The 12,500-nt window shown below is 43.7% G+C and overlaps 1 pseudogene across 1 annotated transcript in view; it reads left to right on the top strand.

Moving 5' to 3' along the window:
- The first annotated feature begins 2,224 nt into the window (after nucleotides 1-2,224).
- The window catches only part of LOC311030387 (protein phosphatase 1H-like), a 15,529-nt pseudogene continuing 5,253 nt past the window's right edge, over nucleotides 2,225-12,500 (top strand). The window contains exons 1-3 of the transcript XR_014599406.1: nucleotides 2,225-2,765; nucleotides 8,997-9,111; nucleotides 12,273-12,500. The exon at nucleotides 12,273-12,500 is cut by the window's right edge and continues 102 nt beyond it. The product of XR_014599406.1 is annotated as a protein phosphatase 1H-like (transcript). The remainder of the gene's footprint in view (nucleotides 2,766-8,996; nucleotides 9,112-12,272) is intronic.

Below are 12,500 nucleotides of genomic sequence, written 5' to 3'. Positions count from 1 at the left end.
GGGATCGGCTCTCCCCCCCCCCGCCCCCCGCTACCCTGAAATACAGGACAAGCGGTAGACAATGGATGTATTTTGGTCTGGTAGTTTCCAACCTCGAGGTCAAGTACTCTTCCTTTTTCATTCTGCAAAAAAAGGTGCCCCGTGTGAGTGTTGCACTCTGACAGACTTTTAGGCAGAAATCTGGAGCAGACCAGGACCTTGGGTTCCATGTGGATTTGGTGTTGGTAGTAGTATAGTAGAAGTTATCCATGATGGCCGGCCCAGCCTCGTTTAGATGGATCTCCAACATGTCAGCATAGACCGGTCAATGATGAGCAGCATCACAGCAGGGAAGGTGGAGCTACAATATGAACGCACAGTCAGACTCCGGGGAGTAATACATAATACGTAATCACGGGGTAGCTGTGGATTAATCTCGATTAATCATCATTTGTAAAAATATCAGAAACAAAGATGATCGGTTGCATTGATCGTTTGTCAATTTCACATTTAAAGGTTCTTTCCACCGTAGTGGCTGAACGGAGGGTCGGAGCGACTCCAACCTGGGATCCAGCTAGCGAGCTTTCCAACACCACCAGTTTGGAGTCTCTACGACCTTCGGTTCCGGAGACGAGGAGGTCAAACTCAGTGACAGAATCACATGAGGCCCTGCTGCAGCGTCGTAGCCCGCTGGTTCCTCATCTTATGAAACTGTGGCTCCATCTGGTGGAGAACACACGCAGGTGCAACCTCAATGTATGAAGAGCTACTATCTAGCTAAAAGCACTAATGCTTCATAAAGTTTATGACTGGTGAATAAGTCAATCAATTACAATGCATGATATTTTACAGCGGCGGGAAGGAACAAAGTACAAGTTGGATTTTCAGGTCTCAGTATACTATTATTTTCCTCCCTACAATTGAAACCACATATCTGTACTTTCTACTCCTCACATTTTCATAACATGCTGTGGATATAAACGTGTCTCTGAACTGATCTAGAGTCAGTGAAGAGCAGGTTGACAGAATAAACGGGTCGATTCCTAAAAGCCAAAAACAATCTATACTTAAACCACATGGCGGCCCTTGAGTGCTGCAGCTGAGAGATGGACTGTGACCTCAGATAAATGAATAAATCAAAGTGATGATGTCACACAGTTAGAGGCCGCTCTTCTATCAGAACAAGGACAAACGCCACTCTGCTGCTGTTGTAGTGATTTAATGATGGTGACGTGGTGGAATATGGATGATTAAAGATAACCAGAGTAGTACAACGTGGGATCAGTCACCACTCACACTTACAGCTGCATGACAACAACAATAAGAAATAAATGAAATATGGTGTAAGCTCATTATATGGATGGAAAGATGGATAAATATGCCTGTGAGTGTAAATATAGTGAAGAAAGTACCTCAAAACCGACTTATGTATAGTACTTGATTAAATGTACTTTGACCCTGATTAATTAATTAAGGGTTAGGGTTATTAATTAATAAATTAATTATTAATGTATATATTAATGTATAACTGTAGAGTTATTAGTAAAGTTATTCTACTTTCTTATTTTCACTTTAATCATCAATGTCAGAATAGTTATTATGCTTTAATTTGTGATTAGTTTATATAAATATACATTGTATTATTGTATACATAATATATAAAGGCCTATATATATATATATATATATATATATATATATTATACATTATGTATGTATGTATATATACATAATATATAAATCCTGATATACTTAATATATCATATTTATATATATATATATATATTATACATTATGTATGTATGTATATATACATAATATATAAATCCTGATATACTTAATATATCAAATATATATATACACACACAAAGTGTATGCTGCAGTTGCCTAAATGAATACTCATAAATACATATATATATATATATATATATATATATATATATATATATATATATATATATATATATATATATATATATATATATATATATATATATATATATATATATATATATATATATATAATATATAATATTATATATATATATATATATATATATATATATATATATATATATATATATATATATATATATATATATATATATAATATATATATATATATATATATAATATATATAATATTATAATAAAGCAGCCTATATATTTGTTGTAGCTGTATGATGCGTTCAGGGCCGGCTGCACATCCCCGTGAAGCCCAGCCTTCTGAGCGCTGAGTCCTCTCAGAGAGGAGGAGGAGGAGGAGGAGGAGGAGGAGGAGGAGGCAGCTTCATCCTGTTTAGAAGAGGGAAACATCGCGTCTGGCTGGAAGCCGTCACATGGGTCGAGGAGCGGAGGACGATCGCTTCCTGAAATGATCCTCGTCGCTGGCCGTGAATCGGTTCGGGTTCTCCGGAACGTAGCGTCGCGTTTTTAGCCCCTCCGGGTCCATTCTTCTTGTTTATCTGTTGTTTGGGGGGAGGGGAGGGAGGGGAGAGAGGAGGCTTGTTGTCGGTGATGATCAGCAAAGTAAAAACCGCGATGTCCAGCCTGGTGGGAGGGATGATGCCGCACGGACACCACCACCACCACAACCATCACCCCGGCGGCGGCGGCGGGGGCCCGGCCGGCGGCCCGGACAGGCCTGCCGCCCCGCTTCCCCTACGGCCGGCCGGACTTCTTGGACCTCACCCCGGAGCTGCTGCAGTACTCCACGGAGCACGCGTCACGGCCGGTGCTGGCGTTAAAGAGGGACAGCAGGCTTACCTGGAGGACGGGATACGCAGAGTGAGTGCCCCCCCCCCCCCCCCCTAAATCATTTACATCACAAACATTATGATCTGATCGTCAGGCCTCTGCAGGTCTGAGATCAGCCGCAGAGAGATGTTCTCTGTGGCCTCCCTCCTCCTCCACGGTGCGTAATCACCTCAAAACGCTTAAAACGACGCGTTAGTCCTTCTTAAAAGATGATGGCCTGCAGGCTCCTCCTCCAGACACACAGGTTCATGCTGTTATTGTCACGAGACGCGAAAGTGAAAGCAGGAAATGTTTTTATGTTCCTAACAACCCTGTCCGGGTGTTTCATGCACCATAAAACAACATGTATTCATGTTATGTGTCCAACAGGCTGCTTTAAAAACAAACACACAGGTTTTAGGATTTCCTGCAGGTGCGTTTGTCCTCTAACGCATCACGCAGGTAGAAACGCAGCAGCAGCAGCTTTCATCCTCTGGTTGTTGCTGTTCGATTCCCGCTGAGGAGAAACATTCATTCTCCACAGGAGGAGGAGAGGGGGTGGAGGTGTGAAGGACGGAATAGCTCCAGACCAGTACAGACCAGTACAAACCAGTACAGTCCACTACAGTCCAGTCCAGTCCAGTCCAGTCCAGTCCAGTACAGTACAGTACAGTCCACTACAGTCCACTACAGTACAGTACAGTACAGACCAGTCCAGTCCACTACAGTACAGACCAGTCCACTACAGTAGACCAGTACAGTACAGATCAGTACAGTACAGACCAGTCCAGTCCAGTACAGTACAGTCCACTACAGTACAGACCAGTCCAGTCCAGTCCACTACAGTACAGACCAGTATAGTCCACTACAGTACAGACCAGTACAGTACAGTACAGATCAGTACAGTACAGTACAGATCAGTACAGTACAGTACAGTACAGTACAGTCCAGTATAGTCCACTACAGTACAGACCAGTCCAGTCCACTACAGTACAGTACAGTACAGACCAGTATAGTCCACTACAGTACAGACCAGTACAGTACAGATCAGTACAGTACAGTACAGTACAGTCCAGTATAGTCCACTACAGTACAGACCAGTCCAGTCCACTACAGTACAGTACAGTACAGACCAGTCCAGTCCACTACAGTACAGACCAGTCCAGTCCAGTCCAGTCCAGTCCAGTACAGACCAGTCCAGTCCAGTCCAGTCCAGTACAGACCAGTCCAGTCCACTACAGTCCAGTCCAGTCCAGTCCAGTCCAGTCCAGTCCAGTCCAGTCCAGTATGTGGGCTCTACTACCCACTTCCTGTCCTGGAGGACCTGCAGGGTGAAAACAGAAGGCGATAAAAAAAAACGCCGACTCATGCAGATTTGTGAGTCTCAGGAGAGCCTGACCGGGAGAGGTGGAACCAGGATGCTGCGTGGTGCGTTACCGGGGGTGATGGTGCGTGGGAATGTGCACCATCATCTGACTTTGGCGAGGAGTTGCCGAGGGAGCGTGATCACGGCGTGCTGTGAGGCGACGCCACCTGATCCGGTCTGATCTGGTCTGTCGGCTCTTCAGCGTCAGAAACTCAGAACAGAATCCAAAAATCTCCAAAATGACGACATCGGCGTTAAAGAGGGGGGACGAGGACTCACGTCCTCCCTGAAGTGCAGCCTCGTTACTGCTGTAAAAGGTCGTAGGGATATACTGCTGAGTGATTCTTTGTTGTTTACTCACACAAGCTGATGGATCTGATGGATCTGATAGATCTTATGGATCACCGATCACCTCCACGGAGCTCATTGATCCATGGATGTGGGCTCAGTGGTGGACACACAGCCGAGGGGTACATGTAGACCCCCTGCAACTTTTCCCCACTTTGACATTGGTGTCACCATGGTAACGAGGATTCGTGGTCCCTGTTGTTGCCCGGGCAACAGGGGTGTGAATCCTCATGGTCTCACCATTAGATCAGATTCAATATCACAACGTTGAATCCTCAGTTTAGATGACGGCACACGGCTACGTTTCATCGATGCAAGCAGTATGTTATTCTATCGGCTCCGAGGAAAGGACACTTCCTGAATGTAACCAGTATTACTACTGTTTAGTAGTTTATATAGTGCAGTGTACTTATTCATGAAATATATTTAAGTGTCCAAAATAAACACCGCCGATGTCATCCATCACACGGAGGATCTGAAGTTCAGCCTGAAACCTCGTCAGCGGGTCGTAGCAGGATGTGGAGATAATGATGTAACTGTACAACACGGTGTCATCGACATACGAGTGCACTCACAGTAATCCTCTAAGTGCTTTCATCAAACACATATTTGATACAGTTTAATGTGGAGAGAGAGAGAGAGAGAGAGAGAGAGAGAGAGAGAGAGAGAGAGAGAGACATTCTGTTTTCATGGAGGTCAGAAACAATTCAATTAACTCATAGATACCTGGATGGAAGGATGGATGGATGATGGATCATATATGACTTGATATACCTCTGATGTATTATCTATGACATCCTGTCTGTGATATTATTAATAATGCATGAATAAACAGGAGAGTCGGTCAGAGCAGAGAGAGCAGATGTAAGTTATTACTTTTTAAACAGAATCATTTCATGTTGAAAAACAAAACAAGTCAAGGATTTATGGGTAATATTAGAGGATTTCTATGAGAAATAGTCTTCCACTAGTGGGACATCGATAATCAATATATTTTAGAATAAAAGTGTAATGTATAAATGACAGTAGTGGAATATTAAGCAGTTATAGAGAGTTGGTGGAGACCAAAACAGAGCTAAAAGACACTAAAAGCTTGTTGACTTGTTTCTGCTGCCTGAAGGAGCTAAAAAGCATCGTTATTGTAGTTTGGAGTAAAAAAACTCTCTTTTTGAATTGAACAAATATAATAAGTCATATAGATGTAAATGTTAAAGCTTTGAGTGTGTTGCCATGTATTTAATACATCAGAGATCATAATTAATTCTACCTAAGAATGGAGAGTGAACCAGTCATTACGAGCTGCAGCACGTTTTAAGCACAGAATGTCTGCGTGGTGTTGGTTTCCATCAGGAGTGTTCATGTCATGGACATGACGAGCAGCGTCCTCTCCCTGCACAGGAATTCACTGTGTGACTCCACTGATCGGCTGCTCGGGCCTGCAGCCTTCATCTAGCTGCTCACCTCCACCAGAGATCCCCACACACACACACACACACACACACACACACACACACACACACACACACACACACACACACACACACACACACAGGCCGCTCAAACAGGAAGTGTGAAACATCCGTCAACGTGAAAGGCAGCAGCGGTAACATCCGCGGTTCAGAGCCATCAGCAACGATCTGGAAGGATTAGTTGTCACGTTGCAGGAACGTCACAGCAGGTTTCTAACCCACATGGTGTGTTGGAGAGAAGTTGCCTTTTTTATTTTTATTGTCGTCCACAGACAGATCATTTCATCAGCACATCTGTGACGTTAAGAAGCAGCAACCGGAGAATCGGCTGGAACTCCCCACTTCCTATTTTTTTGCTCTGGTCCAAACATAACATGCTGTTAACTCGTCAGAGGGATCGAGCAACAAAACACAACCTCAGTCACATGTTGAGGAAACTTATGACCGAAACGCAGATCCGTGAAAGAGTCGGGTCACATTATCGAAAGGCTGGAGCTCCCGGGTAGAGACTCACATCCTCGTTACCTCTGATTATAGCTCATCAGACTCATGTGACCACGTTCAAAATACATGCTGAGTCTTCACCTCCTTACACGGAGAAAGAAGACCTTTAACTTTCATAGCAACCTGGTCTCCTCTCTAAACAGCTCAACTGTATTGAAGCCGCAAAATCATTTCATTGTCCATTCAGAGCTTTTGATGGTTTATTTTCCAACAAGCCAGCAAACAAAAGAAGCTCCTGCTGCCTCTCTTTGCACTGGTAAAAACCCAGCAGCCCACCCAGGTGCATGCTGGTCCGATACCTGCCTAAATACTTGTGACACACTAAACAAGTACATACTTAACTAAAGAAAGAACTATCAAAGATGGAATCTGGATAAACACACTTCTAGAATAGACAACCAAACAATAATCCTCCAACTAGAAGGCCGGTTGTGAAGAAGTTGCGGTTGTGAACGCTACCTGTTGACAAGCTGAAGCCAAACGTGGATCACTGAAAACGTTGAATAAAGTCCAGAATAAATAAAAAACTGGAATGACGTAGGGTTTGTTGACCAATATTTGAACTGATTGTGCAACAAGTCTGAATTCATGTGACAAAGTCCTCTTTGTGAGCGTTTCCCAGTTTGAGTGTTTGAGTATCTGGAAGTGTGTATGACGAGATGAGCTTTGAAAATGCTTGAGGAAAGGGTGACTATGAGGATTTTTGAAGATTGTGTAATCTGCTTGAATGGGGGAAATGACACCATGAGATGAATATTCTGTGTTTGAATGGAGTGAATACGTTGGAAAATGTTGGCGTTAAAGGCCAAACTTTCTTTTCATAATCAGGAATGGAAGGACCAGAAAGGAGCCGGTTTGTTCCACCTCCTGGCCTCGTTTAGGTTTAGGTTCCTCCCCGTCGTCAGTCCTGATGCTGGATCTGTGGAGCCGATTAGACAGTGAAAGGGCTTTTCATAATCCAGATTTGGGTTGCATCCCCCCCCCTCCCTCCCTAATTTCTACTCTCTGATATCAAAGCTTCTGGCCGACCGTTTTCCTGCAGCGATGCGATTGGAATCAGCTGAACTAGAAAGATGGGATGTCAGCGGTCTCGTTTTAATGAGTTCTTTTTACTCTCCTCTTTTGTTTGACCGTCCAGTTTCCTCCCCTCTCTCCCCCTCCCTCCCTCTCATTTGCTCTCCTCGAGCCGGCACTAACTGATAAATTACTAATCCGTCGGCTGCAGAAGTTTCCGAGGGAATCTTTAATGACCACACTTGAATTACTGGAATTTGCGCTACAGGCATTATGCCATATTATCCAACTAATGTGGCATTTATGCATAATTGAAACTGAAAACGTTATGTAATATGCCAGCATGAGGTCCAAACCTTGCATCCTTTCCAAGACGGCCTCATGCGACGGCTTAAAGGGGACTGGGACCTGGACTGGGACCGGGACCTGGACTGGGACCTGGACTGGGACCGGGACCTGGACTAGGACCTGGACTGGGACCGGGACCTGGACTGGGACCGGGACCTGGACTGGGACCGGGACCTGGACTGGGACTGGGACCGGGACTGGGACCTGGACTGGGACCGGGACCTGGACTGGGACCGGGACTGGGACCGGGACCTGGACTGGGACCGGGACCTGGACTGGGACCGGGACTGGGACCGGGACACATTTGCAGGGTTTAGTCTGTTTACAACAGATTGTTATACGAGAGAAACCATTTTTGTAAAACATTATGTTGTTTGTGTTTCCGTTTGCAGGCAGCCGCTAAAAGGGAAATCAATTAGATTCTTATAATCTATTAATAATAACTGCCCCTTCGCTAAGTCCCGCCCCTGAGACACAGACTGGCTAATCATAGCTTAGCACTGTCCGGTTCTAACAGGGTCCGACATACAGATAACTCAGTAGACTGAGGCTCTCTCATGTCCAGGCTGTGGATACGGAGCTCGCCGTTGGTCGGAACATTCCGTTTCTATGTAGAGGTTTAACATCGTTAGAGGACATCGTCAGGCTGAAGGTATTTGTAATGACTGGAACGGTGAAAAGAGAAGTTTCCTCACAGGAACTCTGTTGTTCCTTAATTTCATTGTGTTCGATGGCGGTGATGTAATGTTTGCTTTCACGCTCTGATCTGAAGACTTCCGTCTTTACAACCAGCTTCACGGCTCATGTTGCACACAGAAGATGTTTCTAATGGCATCGCTCTGAAATCACTTGTCATTTCCCCCAAAATATTAGGTCATATTTCTTCAGGCGGTGTGGTTAGTGGCAGTGTGGGCTCCATGGTAGCATCTGTGGGCGGGGCTTAGCAGAGATGGAAAAAATACATCCGGAAAACTGTAACATGCAATTCAAATATTTGACAAAAAGTACCATACGCATGGTTAGTAGAGCTGGAACATGGAAACAAACATGCACGTCTGAGCTGCTGCAGAACACACCGGGGAGATGAAACTCAAAGCTTTCATCCTCCGCAGGCCTCCTCGCATAATACAAACACTTAATCCGTCCTGCAGGTTCCCACTGGGACCCCAACGCATCCCGTCCTCCCATCTCAGGCTGCCGTTCTGTTTTCTAACTCACCTCGTTCTCCGGCAGGGTGATCAACGCCGGGAAGAGCATGCTGAACGAGGACCAGGCCTCGTGTGAGAAGCTGTTCGTGAAGAAGCCGAGTGGAAAACATCGCAACTCCTCTCTGCTGGAGGACAACGGGGTGAGTGAAGAACCGATGCTTCTAGAGCGGACCTCGGTGTACACATGATTAACCCGGTTCTTTTGTTGGAAGCCCAAGGACAAACCAGAGAACTCTTCACAGGTATGGGATTTACTCAGGTCACAGGGAAGGTATGAGAATGTATGATGATCCCTCACAGGATCTCAGTCAGACCGAGCCCAGTTTCTGGGTTCTGGTCACATTTATCTACTGACGTGAACTTACAGAAATGTAATAATAAACATGTATGGGTGTTGTCCTTCAGGCGTGGATCTATTCTAGCAAACCTCACTGTCAGATCAAAGAGGGAGAGTTCCTTCTTATCAGGTTAAAATGTCACACTGTTCTCAGAAAAAGAAAGAAACCAGTGACATGAGTTCAGTGAACAAGTACAAATCTAAAGTACAAGCCGATTCATCCTGAAGGTGTCAGAGGGGTGAGGCGCCTCGCTACGCAGGCTTCAAACACAGAGTGGGACCCAAATGCAGGAAAAGGAGGGATTAGAAACAGATATATAATGAACATAAACTTACCGTTTACAGTTCACAGTTCAACGCTGACGACACTCATCAGACAGGTGAAACAACAGGAAGTAACTAAGACAAGACAGAGGCACTCCAAAATAAAAGAGGGCGTGAATGAGACAGAGACTACAAAATAAGAGCACCAACAAGACAACACAAGAGACAGAGACTACAAAATAAGAGCACCAACAAGACAACACAAGAGACAGACTACAAAATAAGAGCACCAACAAGACAACACAAGAGACAGAGACTACAAAATAAGAGAACCAACAAGACAACACAAGAGACAGACTACAAAATAAGAGCACCAACAAGACAACACAAGAGACAGAAACTACAAAATAAGAGCACCAACAAGACAACACAAGAGACAGAAACTACAAAATAAGAGCACCAACAAGACAACACAAGAGACAGACTACAAAATAAGAGCACCAACAAGACAACACAAGAGACAGACTACAAAATAAGAGCACCAACAAGACAACACAAGAGACTAACTACAAAATAAGAGCACCAACAAGACAACACAAGAGACAGACTACAAAATAAGAGCACCAACAAGACAACACAAGAGACTAACTACAAAATAAGAGCACCAACAAGACAACACAAGAGACAGACTACAAAATAAGAGCACCAACAAGACAACACAAGAGACAGACTACAAAATAAGAGAACCAACAAGACAACACAAGAGACAGAGACTACAAAATAAGAGCACCAACAAGACAACACAAGAGACAGAGACTACAAAATAAGAGCACCAACAAGACAACACAAGAGACAGACTACAAAATAAGAGCACCAACAAGACAACACAAGAGACAGACTAAAAAATAAGAGCACCAACAAGACAACACAAGAGACAGAGACTACAAAATAAGAGCACTAACACGACAACACAAGAGACAGAGACTACAAAATAAGAGGGAAGCAACAAGACACAACCCCAGATCATGACGGCTCCAAATCCATACCAGTCTGAGCATTAGTGCGTTGATGTGATTAGCACGTTATTGCACTCATAGTGGTTATGTGATACCCGACGTGTCTTTGGATCATATTTGGTGTTGATGGACTCACCTCCGGGCCCTGCAGGACATCTACACTCGCTCCATGTATCGCACTGTTCCCCATCTCTTCACCACAAAGCAGAGCATCTGAAACTAGAACTAGTACTCCGTCGTGTACATGCAAGCGCCAGAAGTGAAGAGGTCACATAAGGCCATCAAAGAACTACAGCAATGAGACCATCAAAGGCCCCTCACCTTTTTAACATCGTTCAGCTCATTGTTTTGGTTGTCCTGCAGGTTTACTGTTTCAGCTCAGTCTCACAGTAGCTGATGGTTTTTAGCCTCAGCACAGAACAGCAGACAGACACAGTTAGCAACTCGCTGCTGAACATAGAAGAGGATTTAGCAGCTAAAAGGTCCCAGATACTGCAATCGGGGTTGGTGGAGACCAAAAACAGAGCTAAAAGTGAGTGAACAATAGACTTCCACATCTACCGAATACCAAAATAGCCAATCGATGCTAAAATATCAACTGAAAGTGTGATATGTCAAAGAAAGAGCAGGTTTGAACAGTCATATCTGGCCTAGCGGTCTTTTTTTAATTCTCACACACCCTCCATTGGGTGTAAATGGATGACATCATGTCTTGTTGCACCCCTCCCCCCTTTGAGCAGATGCCTGTTCATGTGTTAGTTAGTGAGTCAGGCCGACTCGGCGCCTCCTGGTGGATCAGAGGATGTTTCCCCGTAATCTCTGAAACACTTGTGTTCATCCTGTTGACACAAATATCACTGTAGGTTCACATTATTGTTTGTTTTTTCTTACACTACTTTATATATTGTTTAAACCATACACCATCATGAAAAGAAAAGCAATAATATCTTGATTTATGGGCAGCTTTACCATAATATTCTATTCTAGATCTGCTGCAGGAAGCTGATGAGGAAGAAGCTCATTGGTTGGCGTTCATTTAAACTGCAGATCCAGAGATTGGAAACCATCAGAGTACATTACATTTAGCGCCAATAAGAGCATTCAATCATTATGGTACAAACCCAGAGCGAGAATTAAATTAGTGTGCTAGCTCCAAATACTTACACAGTATAAGTGCAGGATGTAAGATGTTTAGTCAGTTTTTATGATCTTATTAATTAATTCAAATAAACATCATCTTGTTAGGTGAAGTCGAAAGTTGTAATCGAATGGGAGGATTTTAAACCATTACCGTATGACTTTTTACTTTTTCAGATGTTCTAGTTTTTCTGAATTTTGAACCTTTTTCAGATTTTTTACTTTTTTTGAATTTTTAGTTTTTTTCAGATTTTGTATTTTTTTTCTTCTGAATTTTAAACCTTTTTCTGAATTTTTACTTTTTCAGATTTTCTGAATTTTGAACCTTTTTCTGATTTTTTTACTTTTTCTGAATTTTTACTTTTTTTCAGATTTTGTATTTTTTTTCCAGAATTTTGAACCTTTTTCAGAATTTTTACTTTTTTCTGAATTTTGAATTTCTTTTTTGAATATTTACTTTTTACATTATTATTTTTTTATATCACCGCTACTATTATCTTACTCCATACATTTCAAGCATTTTAATGCTGGCGTACCTTTTTCCCAGGACGGCGTGGGAATCCCTCTCCACTTCTGGGGCGTGTTCGACGGGCACGCCGGTTCCGGCGCCGCCATCATGGCCTCCAAGCTCCTTCACCGCCTCATCAGAGACCGCTTGGGAGAAATCTGCCACCTGCTGGAGAACCCCACCAATGCCCCTCCCATCTGCCTGGCCAAGAACGGCAGCCCGTATCAGGCGGACGCCAAGAAGGGGGCGCCGCAGGAACCGGAAGAC

The sequence above is a fragment of the Eutrigla gurnardus genome (assembly GCF_963514095.1).
Source record: "Eutrigla gurnardus genome assembly, chromosome: 2".
NCBI classification, from domain to species: Eukaryota; Metazoa; Chordata; class Actinopteri; order Perciformes; family Triglidae; genus Eutrigla; species Eutrigla gurnardus.
Note: the sequence above shows the minus strand (reverse complement) of the source record. Positions and strands in the feature narration are given on the sequence as shown.